General features: G+C 41.0%; 1 long non-coding RNA gene across 1 annotated transcript in view; it reads right to left on the bottom strand.

The window, feature by feature from the left end:
- LOC107561398 (uncharacterized) overlaps positions 1–1623 on the bottom strand; it is a 5188-nt gene extending 3565 nt beyond the window's left edge. Inside the window, exons 1-2 of the long non-coding RNA XR_001605844.1 lie at positions 1539–1623; positions 1249–1326 (exon numbers count right to left, since the gene is read on the bottom strand). This is a non-coding gene — a long non-coding RNA (uncharacterized lncRNA). The remainder of the gene's footprint in view (positions 1–1248; positions 1327–1538) is intronic.
- Positions 1624–11654: the final 10031 nt, after the last annotated feature.

Raw genomic sequence — 11654 nt, 5'->3', positions numbered from 1 at the left:
CTGGTGTAATTTGAACGGGAGCGGGCGGTCTAACAATATCCCGTTCTCGATGTCCATTCAGAACAGCATATCTGCGCTTTATTCTTATTGACCACCGGTACAGCTTGCGCTCAGGACTGTTATGCACGCGCTGCATGCATGCTTTTACCGTCACGCGTTTTATTTGCGTGGTCTGTGTGCAGCATGTGCATAGCGATGCTCAAAGAAGGCTGTACTGGTGGTGAATATACGGCCCTCAGACAGAACAGGCAGGTTGTCGATGAGTGACGGTGCAGAATAAGGATGGAGCAAAGTGTGGAGGCGCTTTCCTTGAAGGACGTTCAGCTCGGTTTTGTTTATATTTTGCTTAGTCTATAATTTTAAATGAAAGATGTCATATTTATTTGTTTTTCTCTGCAACACTTTTCCTACTGTGTTGCATAAAATATTAAACAAATTTTGTGTCTTAAGATAATTCATATAAATTCAAGTCAAAGTCAATAAATTCAAGACTCTTGACAAGACGAATAAAAGTAGCTAATAGGCTATTTTTGTACAACCTACATTTTTATTTTTTTTCTCTCTGCGACACTTTTGTGTTGTCAATGTTAAACGAACTGTATCCTGACAAGACGAACAACAATAAGAAATAAAAAATGTATTTTCTCTGACACTTTTTTTCCTACTGTGTTGCATAAAATATTAAACAAATTTTGTGTCTTAAGATAATTCATATAAATTCAAGTCAAAGTCAATAAATTCAAGACTCTTGACAAGTACAACCTACATTTTTATTTTTTTTCTCTCTGCGACACTTTTGTGTTGTCAATGTTAAACGAACTGTATCCTGACAAGACGAACAACAATAAGAAATAAAAAATGTATTTTCTCTGACACTTTTTTTCCTACTGTGTTGCATAAAATATTAAACAAATTTTGTGTCTTAAGATAATTCATATAAATTCAAGTCAAAGTCAATAAATTCAAGACTCTTGACAAGACGAATAAAATAACATACAATTTTGTGAAGACTACACTTTTATTTTACTACATGCCTATCTCTCTTTCTTTCAGTAGCGGAAATTTAAATGTGAGATTCTGGAAACGAGATCCAAATTTAGCGGGAACGGTCTAAACGGTACTTCTGTAGTGTCAATTACTTTCTCATCTGATTTTTTGGAGGAGAGATAAAATACGGTTACAGTCTTGCTTCTTTTTTTTCCCAACATGTACAAGGAACTCAACATCCAGGTAAATGTTCGAACTCACCCAACTCTCTTTGAGCTGGAAAGTGTTTTCCTGGGTCCATCTGAAGTCGAATCTCCTTGACAGAAAAGATGGAGGTAGCTGGAGTGACAGAATTTAACATTTTATTAATACAGACATGACATTTCAGCTGTGAATGTATGACTTTATAAATGTATAGAAATTGTCTATGCAAATTTATGAACACAGCATCACATCTTACAACAATTAGCTTATAAGACTATAATTGAATAATAATAATAATAAGACTAATATATTAAAAGACTATAAAATTACTAGTATGAAATACTTACTGTCAGCCAGGTCCTGCACTTTTTCTCCCAGGTCTCTGAAATAAATGTGCCGGAGAGCCACTTCTGCCCAAATACGCTGCCGTGCTTCACACTAAATAAAAACACATACATCTAGTGTGAAGTGTGAGTTTCTTTTCTATGTGCATGTCTACAAATGGGATCTCACTGCAAATACTGCAGTAAAATATAAATTGAAACGTTTCGTTGTGTTGTACTACAAGTCTAAGTTATGAGTTATAAGTCACAAGCAGTGTTATGCAGTAGGTAACAACAAGACCCTGCTGACCTGAGCAAATACCATTCTCTCATGTCCTCTTTCTTCTCTAATGATTCTGCTGCCAAGATATCTTACTACCAAAACAAAATCAGCAACACCTTAGACACCCTGAAACTATTCACAACTTTTCTCTTATCTGTCCCCCTCCACCTCCTCCCACTTCTTCTCCGACTGCTGATGACTTTGCCAGCTTATTCACTGATAAGCTGGCCACCACCAGCAACCAGTTCTTTACATCCTCCACCCACACACATTCAACTCTTCTTGTTGTAAAGGCTCCTTTAAGAGAGGGCTTTTATTCTGACACCGTACGTCACCTTCTGGCTGAGCAGTCTCGTGAGTTAAGCCGCTGATGCCTGCTGAACTCTGTATTCTGCCGATCACTGAGAGGTCATTCATTCCGGTCATATTTGCTGCAGAAGTTACCTTGAGGTGTTAGTCATTGACCTACAAGTAAGTCTGTTTTCTTTATTATTGTGTTTATTGAGATCAGTATTGAGTTATTTATAACTGCGTCACACGCACATGTCTAGACATGCGTGCAGACGTTGTTTTTGTTAGTTTAGCCAAATGAGGCTGTTGCATATGCAAATTATTTCTTCTTTTCTGAGATGTATATCACTGTTTTGATTTTCATTGATACCTCTGTGATGTGATTTTGATATTTCAAGCTGTTTATGCCAAACAAGCGATCACTCTGATGTGCCTCGATTCTATCCATATATGGAGTGATGTTTATCATGTTAGATGATCGCTAATGGCTTATAATGTACAACGTGATACCTTATTTTCTTTTCTTGGATTCTTGGAAAAATGTTACTGATGAGGATTTAGTATGCTTTGGCTGCCTTTATGTACCAATGGATGTTTATTGTTGTATATGCCTAGTTATTGTTAGTTATTGATTAACCTTTATTGTATTTCTTGTGTTCCAGACTAATGCCTCTACTGCCTGTAATTAATACCCACCTGTGAAATACCTGTATCTCTGTGGCTTACCTCCTATCAATACATCATCTAAACCTGATCACCTGTCTCCTCATCCTTATATATTATTGTGCTCTAACCAGCACCCAGGGGGGTTCACTCATCTAATTACGAATCAGATCCTGACAGTCAAAAGTCTCGCCAACACCTCTATTCTTTCTGTCCTTTTTCAGAGAATGAGATCTCCAGAGTGCTGTTTCACCCATCCTACATGCTTTGCTCACTCTTGCCAGCCGAAAAATTTCAGCAACGGTCGACAGGGTTGCCTCCACTTTCAGTGTCCGCTTTTGAACCCAGACTGGTTCTTTTCAAGTAGATTGTTCTGTGACAAAAAAGTAGAGAGCTGATTGAACACTCCAAATCATATGTTCTTATTCTGCTTGACCTGCAGCCTTTGACATATCCTCCTGTTCACTCTTTCTGGGGATCACAGGTATGGTACTTCGGTGGCTTCAGTCCTGCTTCACAGGCAGTGTACATACATGCTCATTCAACATTTGGAAAATCAGGCTCTTCCTGTCAGAATATGCACCAAAGCTACTTGTCCAATCTCTTGTAATTTCAAGATTGGACTACTGCAATGTTCTATATTGGTGGGCCTTCCAACCAGTGCAACTAAAGGGCTTTTCACACTGAACACGAAAATCGGCGTGAATGTTCGGCGCGATGACGCATTTGAATCAAAACAATTGATCCCTAATGGGGCTATTCACACTAGGCGCGATCATTCGCAGCGCGAAAAAGCGAAGATTTTTTTTTCGTCTTGTTTGTCGATTTTTTTTCCCCATCGCTCCGCGATGAAACGGGCCGTCCAATCAGATTTGAGCTTAGATCACGTGCCCAGAGCAGCTGCTGTTGCACAAAAGTTTAGAATGGTGGCGCTGTTTCGAAAGCCATTGTAAACAAACACCGAAGAAGAGTATCCCTGTAGAGAGACGAAAGTGGATGCTGAGTTCTTGTTATTGTTGGTATTTGAGAACAGATATATTCTCACATTCTTTAATACAGAATAACATTTCTATTAAATCTCCACTGAATTATGTGATCTGGAGAGCACAGTCCATTTTATTCCATGTGCGCGAGAGCGCGTTCACTCAAGATCTGTCAATCATCTCTTGCCCTTCCGTATATTAAAAAAAATAGAGAAACATTTTTCTACATGTGAAATATGAAAGCAAATAGACATGATTATGAAGATATATTTTCTGTATGTTTTTATGCAGCTCACGGTATTTTTATAACAATAAAGGATGTTTATGACAAGCAGGTAGCGTTCAGTCTATTATAAAACATACAAAGAGTGCATGTCTACCTATTATAGAATCTAAATCCATTTTAGATATTACAAGTTATTACAAGCACTTGATGATGGTTTAAAGTGGGGTTTGAGCAAAAACATTAATAATTACATACATTTTGAAATGTAGCTTGATGCTATTTGTACCTCTAATTATATTTTCAGATGTATTCTTGTAAGCATTATGGATAGTTTGTGTTTCTAATGAAGAACCAAAAGTTATTAATCTTAATTTAATGCTGTATATTGAGCAGCAAACAATACAAAAGCCATATACGAGATCCATAGGCTACATGATGAAAAAATGCATTGTTGGTCTGCGCTACCTAGCGTGCAGGCGTGAATTATGGCCGATATGGCTAGGAACTATACTCTCATTCCGGCGGAGAGATAGTTCCTGGCCATATCGGCCTAGACAATCGCAACTTTTCATTTTCCGTCGGTCTTAGTACACGATGTAACTACAGAAGAGATGCTAACGGTCTAATCAGATTCAATAATCTATGCTAAGCTACTGCTAAAAGTGCTACTGCCAGACCCGGAGATCGGCGAATGGATTCGGATCCACCTCCACCATTGTGGTCTCCACCTACCAAGCCTTCTACTCCTATATTCCACAAACAGTTCTCACATGATCCAAACAATTCTCACAAACCCACTAGCTACTACAAATATCGGGTCATGTCATATGGCCTGGCCAATGCTCCCTCTGTATTCCAGGGTTTCATTAATGAGGTGTTCTGGGAGTACCCACAACATTTCATCATAAGTGTACAGAAATGATCTCCTCATATACTCCCAGAATGTGAGAGACCATTGTTATCATGTGGTGCTGGCACTCGGCAGACTGAGGCGGAGCCGGGATGAGCCATAGGGGTGGAGAAACAAGGCATAGTTGTAGGACTGGAAGGTTATGGCGCAAGCAGGGTGATGACTGACCAAGGCAGAGCCAGAGGAACGAGGGAGTCTGGTGTAGCTTGAGGGATGATGGGCCATGGTGGATACGAAGGGATCCAATGGGTCTACAGGGAGTATAGGGAAGTCTAGGGCTCAGAGGCTCGAGGTGAAGCCAGGGGATTGACACACCTAGGCGGAGCTGGCAAACTGGCTGAGGGGAGCCAGCGGAGACAGGGCTGAAAAACTGCCTTTAATTTAAAGAGGAGGAGAGAGAAGGAGGCTGGACGAGAACAATGTTGCTAAGGGAGACTTGGAACTGGCTGACAGGGGATTCAGGGCTGTGTGAAACCAGTGGAGCAGGAGATTCAGGGCTGGGTGGAACCTAAAAAGAGTATCTAAATAGAGTATTTAAATGGAGTATCTAAACAGCTGGAGGGGATCGGCAAGGAAGGAGGTTGCTCAAGGGTAGAAACAAGGACAGGAACTGGCTCTGTGTCACTCAAGTCAATCAGCCACTCCAGGCAGTCCAATTCCACCAACATTTACTCTGGGATGGTCATGGGGTCCTGCTCACACACCTGTTCAGACTTTGCAGAAGCCTCGGGCTCCGGGGCAGAAAATGGCTCTACCACAGGGTCCATGGCAGGCATAGGCTCTGGCTCAGTGTCTGTGGTGGGCTCTGGTTCTGGGTCTGTGGTAGGTAATGGCTCTGACTCTGGGTAGATGATGTCAAGATGGTGGGAGTGGGCTATAGCTGTGTTGTGATGTTGTCCTCCACCTCACCGACGGTAAATTGTGAACCACACAGCCAAAGCACAATGTCCAGATACTTAGCCAGGGACCTGCTGGAATCTTCTGCTGGCATCCATTTGCCAATGTTCCCATCCAGCTCTCTCCAAAAACAGTCCAACAGAGTAAAGTCATCCCACAAGGTCTGGTGGCAATATTCCAAATACTCCTCCATGGTCTCCTCAATTTCCCGGCCATCTTGAATAATGGAATAGTAGAACAGGATAGTTTCTAGTCCAAGAAAAACTGCTGCTAGATCCATATTTAGGGTCTGACAAGGATGAGTTTGAGCAGGATCTAGTTGCAGCAGTGAAACAGCAGTTTAACAATAACTCACATTTATTCAAATCAATCCTACTCAGGAGAGAGATAAAGACACAAGAACAGAACAATGAATTGAAATTGATGTAAGAACTGACAACAAACTAAACAGGGGGTATGTACAGGGAGTATATATACAGAGACTAAATGAGTGAGTTAACAAGGGGCAGGTGGACACAATAGATTACTATGGTAACAAACTACTATAAACTAGGTCAACTAAGGAAGACGGGAAATAAACACAGGAACTGGGAACACAAATCTAAACCAAAACAGAACATTAAACTGAACGTACTCAGATGAACTTTGTATTAATGACAGCACAGATAATAATCCTGAATTTCCTTTATTAGTCTTGACTGACTGTAAGAATTTAATATGGACAGATGGCTCAATTTATTAAGTACTCGAGCATCTTTCATAATAATAAACATACTAAAATGTAAATAATTAAAGTAGACATCAATCAAAAACTTTTTGACGTCTCAGGCATTTCTTTGCAAGGGCAAAATCAAATGCATACTTTACCTGTAATAACTGGCATAGTAGACCATGACCGTCATTGGTGATCCTGTAGAACAAAATTGCACAAAAACTATTATAGCTGTAACTTTCCAGTCTCAATGTTAACAAATTTTAGTAGTAATATCACCTGACTTCTCAAATGATTTAACGTTTATGATTGAATCACTTGCATTGTATTTTCATTACAGCAAAAAAAAAACTACGGTAACACTTTACTTGAAGGGGTGTGCATAAGACTGACATGACACCTTCATAATCATGACATGACACATGTCATGAATATGAAGGAGGTTTTAAGCATGTTTATGACAACTGTCATTAAGTGTCATTCGCTCAGTTATGTCATTTTTAATGCAAATATGACATTATTTGACCTAACCCTAACCTATCCCTACCCCTACCCTTACCCCTAACCATAGCCCATAACAAAGACATCTCAAACAATGTCATCTTTGCATTAAAAATTACATAACTGAGCGAATGACACTTAATGACAGTTGTCATAAACATGCATAAACAACTTTCATATTCATGACATGAGTCATGTCATGATTATGTAGGTGTCATGTCAGTCTTATGCACACCCCTTCAAGTAAACTGTAACCAAAACTACTAATAGTAAAATAGAGTAATTTGGCATCATTCCTTTTCTCATTTTCCTTTTTCCCTTTGCTTTTCACTTGTCTCTCTAGTCAAACTGTTTTCTGTGTGTAAAAGGTCCGTGTACTTTTTACCCATTTATATCCTTTCGGAAATGGAATAATGAGAAATGGAAAGATGGCGTGTGTTTTCATTTTTGGTTTAGTTTATGAATGGAAAATGAGATTTCGGCTCGATTTCTCATTTGTGGTTTACAAATCGGTTTATGGCTTTGATATTTCATTCGCACATGTCGCACACTGAAACACCCTTTTTATCTTGTTGGTCCAGCCTTAATTCTGTCAGATAGTAAAGGGGTCGTTACGACACTGCCAAGTCCCGCTTTAATAAGCGATTGTCGCGACGCAAACAACCACTTGCTGTTAACCACGTGTGACATTTAAAACAAATATGCTTCTGCAAAGCTTTGCCTTTGATGTACGAAACTTGAGAAATCACTTTTTGTAGCAGGTCATGTTCCTGTGTTTAATGTCCCATTGATAAATGCAACGATGAAAGCTCCATCTCTTTAAATAAAAGCAAAAAGTTTTACTCTATTAGCCTACTGTATGGGAAATAAGGATTGAACGTAAAAGTCAACAATAAACATTACCCTGATGACATGCCCATAACATTTCCCACTCGTCTTTTAATGAGATCCATAGGTGTTTGTGTCACAAACCTGAATAAATTAGAGCAGAAATCTCATTGTCCGTTTGTTAAACTAAACAAAAACATATTTACATTTCTCGTTATTCCATTTCAGATAGGATATGAAACAGGTCAAAAGTACAAGGACCGTGAAAGATTACCAATTGAATAATCTAATCTGCACATGGATCTTAACTGTTCCTCAGTATCACCTTGTCCAGCTGAGGGTGCTAGGAATTTATCCTTACTAAAGTCACATGTTATCTAGGACTTAACAATAAAGCTCATTTACACATCCACATAAATATACAATAATCACAACAGTTGCCAAACAGAAAGGATTATCACACTAAAAGAAACACAAACAGAAAACAACAGATACACACACCTGGGTGCATGAGTGATCAGAGGTTCCCCATCATAATGGGGGACGTTGTGTGAAAGGAAGTTGTCATTGGTGTTGATTCCTGGCCAAGACTCCTCAGTGGGAGTACCTGGAGATGACATGCAAGATTATAATCAAAATAGACTCTCAACTACACTCCAAGACATTAGAGCCAGCTAGAGATCTAAATAAAAAAGTTGTGGCTTTGCAAAACCTATTCTACTGTAATGGGATCTTGTAGATTATTACACTTGCAGAAAATTAAAATGTTTCAACTCAATTATGACATCAGTATCATTACTAAGACATCATGTAGAGCATATTTTACTGTAATTCATTAAAAAGCAAACAAGTTCAAAGACATACAAATATTCAAATAAACATGCAACAATAAACACAATCCACTTATTACAGACACAATATTATAATAGAGTCTGAGTCAGACCAAACACTACAGATTGAAAAACAAATGACCTGATATGTGTTTTCTTTTGAGTTTGGTATTATACATTTGTAATAAATCAGGGGTGTCCTGCTCCTGGAGAGCCAAACGCTACAGATTGAAAAATAAATGACCTGATATGTGTTTTCTTTTGAGTTTGGTATTATACATTTGTAATAAATCAGGGGTGTCCTGCTCCTGGAGAGCCAAACGCTACAGATTGAAAAATAAATGACCTGATATGTGTTTTCTTTTGAGTTTGGTATTATACATTTGTAATAAATCAGGGGTGTCCTGCTCCTGGAGAGCCAATGTCTTTCATAGTGTAGCGTCAACCGATTTCAACACACTTTCCTGGATGTCTCTAGCGAGTCTGAAGAGCTTGATTAGCTGGTTCAGGTGCATCATTTAATAAGGGTTGGAGCTAAATTCTGCAGAACAGTGTCCCTCCAGAGATAGGTCTGGACACCCCTGTACTAAATACTGAAAAATAACTGCATTCTGGTTTCACATGTGTGAATTGTTGGCCTTCTAGAAAGTATGTTCATTTACTGTACATGTACTCAATACTTGGTAGGGGCTCCTTTTGCTTTAATTACTGCCTCAATTCGGCGTGGCATAGAGGTGATCAGTTTGTGGCACTGCTGAGGTGGTATGGAAGCCCAGGTTTCTTTGACAGTGGCCTTCAGCTCATCTGCATTTTTTGGTCTCTTGTTTCTCATTTTCCTCTTGACAATACCCCATAGATTCTCTATGGGGTTCAGGTCTGGTGAGTTTGCTGGCCAGTCAAGCACACCAACACCATGGTCATTTAACCAACTTTTGGTGCTTTTGGCAGTGTGGGCAGGTGCCAAATCCTGCTGGAAAATGAAATCAGCATCTTCAAAAAGCTGGTCAGCAGAAGGAAGCATGAAGTGCTCCAAAATTTCTTGGTAAACGGGTGCAGTGACGTTGGTTTTCAAAAAACACAATGGACCAACACCAGCAGATGACATTGCACCCCAAATCATCACAGACTGTGGAAACTTAACACTGGACTTTAAGCAACTTGGGCTATGAGCTTCTCCACCCTTCCTCCAGACTCTAGGACCTTGGTTTCCAAATGAAATACAAAACTTGCTCTCATCTGAAAGGAGGACTTTGGACCACTGGGCAACAGTCCAGTTCTTCTTCTCCTTAGCCCAGGTAAGACGCCTCTGACGTTGTTTGTGGTTCAGGAGTGGCTTAACAAGAGGAATATGACAACTGTAGCCAAATTCCTTGACACGTCTGTGTGTGGTGGCTCTTGATGCCTTGACCCCAGCCTCAGTCCATTCCTTGTGAAGTTCACTCAAATTCTTGAATCGATTTTGCTTGCCAATCCTCATAAGGCTGCGGTTCTCTCGGTTGGTTGTGCATCTTTTTCTTCCACACTTTTTCCTTCCACTCAACTTTCTGTTAACATGCTTGGATACAGCACTCTGTGAACAGCCAGCTTCTTTGGCAATGAATGTTTGTGGCTTACCCTTCTTGTGAAGGGTGTCAATGATTGTCTTCTGGACAACTGTCAGATCAGCAGTCTTCTCCAGGTGAAAAATAAATATATTTAAATTGTGTTTTTTTAGACATCCTTACTATATTTAAATTATACTATACTAAGTGCATATTAAATGTATTATTTTGAAACAACTTTAAGTATATTAAGTGTATTTCAAGATATGTTTAAGTTGGATTTTTATCTATTTGTAATATATTTACTATATTGAAATTGTGTTAAATTGGAACCACTTTAAGTATATTTAGTGCAATTTAAGTGTATTTCTTAAAATACACTTAAAGTATTCATGTGGACTAAAGATGGCCACCACGCCTGAGTCCCCGGCCAAGATGGCCGCCACGCCTGAGTCAGACAGCTTGGGCTTGGACTGAAAGGTCTGATTGCTAGTGTGATGGACCCACCTCTGATGTTGGTGTGATATGGGCATCCCCATAACATCAGTGCTCTCAAGCCCAACCGTCTTAGAGGTCCTGCCACACTCTGCTGCCCTTATTGTAATGGCGTCGCCATCACTGCGCTCCAGAGTCCTCTCCTGTCCACGAGTCTGCTCCTGAGGCCTCTCCTGTCTACGAGTCTGCTCCTGAGGCCTCTTCTGTCCACGAGTCTGCCTCAGAGGCCTCTCCTGTCTATGAATCTGCTCCTGAGGCCTTTCCTGTCCATGAATCTGCCCCAGTGGCCTCTTCTATCCACGAGTCTGCTCCAAGGGCCTTTCCTGTGCCTCCAGAAGTGGTAGCATCCGCTGCAGAACCTCCAGAGGTGGCGGCATCCACTGCAGAACCTCCTGAGGTGGTGGTGTCCGTTTCCGAACTCACTGCCTCCCCTGTCAAGGCCACAGAGGCCGTTCACGAAGTCACAGACTGTCTTGTCACAGCCACGGAGGCCGTTCACGAACTCACTGTCTGGCGTTACGGCCATGGAGGCCATTCACGAACTCACAGACTGCCCTGTCACGGCCACAGAGGCCGTTCACGAACTCACAGACTGTCTTGTCACGGGGGCTTCCTGCTCTGCCATCATCCCCCGGCCGCCCTGCCCTGCCTCCACCGCCATGGCTGCCTGTTCTGCCTGCTCCGCCATGGCTCCCCGATCTGCCTGCTCCGCCATGGCTGCCCGATCTGCCTGCTCCACTATGGCTCCCCACTCTGCCTGTTCCTCTTCACGGGCCTGGCCCTCCATCCCTTCCCCTGTTCCTCCTTCGCTCTACCACCCTCCTGGACTTTTTGGGTTTTGCTTGGGCGTCTGGAGCCGCCCTTAGAGGGGGGGATATGTAATGTGGGGTTTTGTGTTTGGGTTTTGTTTCATGTTCATGTTTTCATGTCTTTTATTTTGTAATTGTTTCACCCTGTTAGTGTCATGCTTCCCTTGCCCT

This window comes from Sinocyclocheilus grahami, unplaced genomic scaffold (assembly GCF_001515645.1).
Source record: "Sinocyclocheilus grahami isolate Dianchi unplaced genomic scaffold, SAMN03320097.WGS_v1.1 scaffold770.1, whole genome shotgun sequence".
NCBI lineage: Eukaryota > Metazoa > Chordata > Actinopteri > Cypriniformes > Cyprinidae > Sinocyclocheilus > Sinocyclocheilus grahami.
Note: the sequence above shows the minus strand (reverse complement) of the source record. Positions and strands in the feature narration are given on the sequence as shown.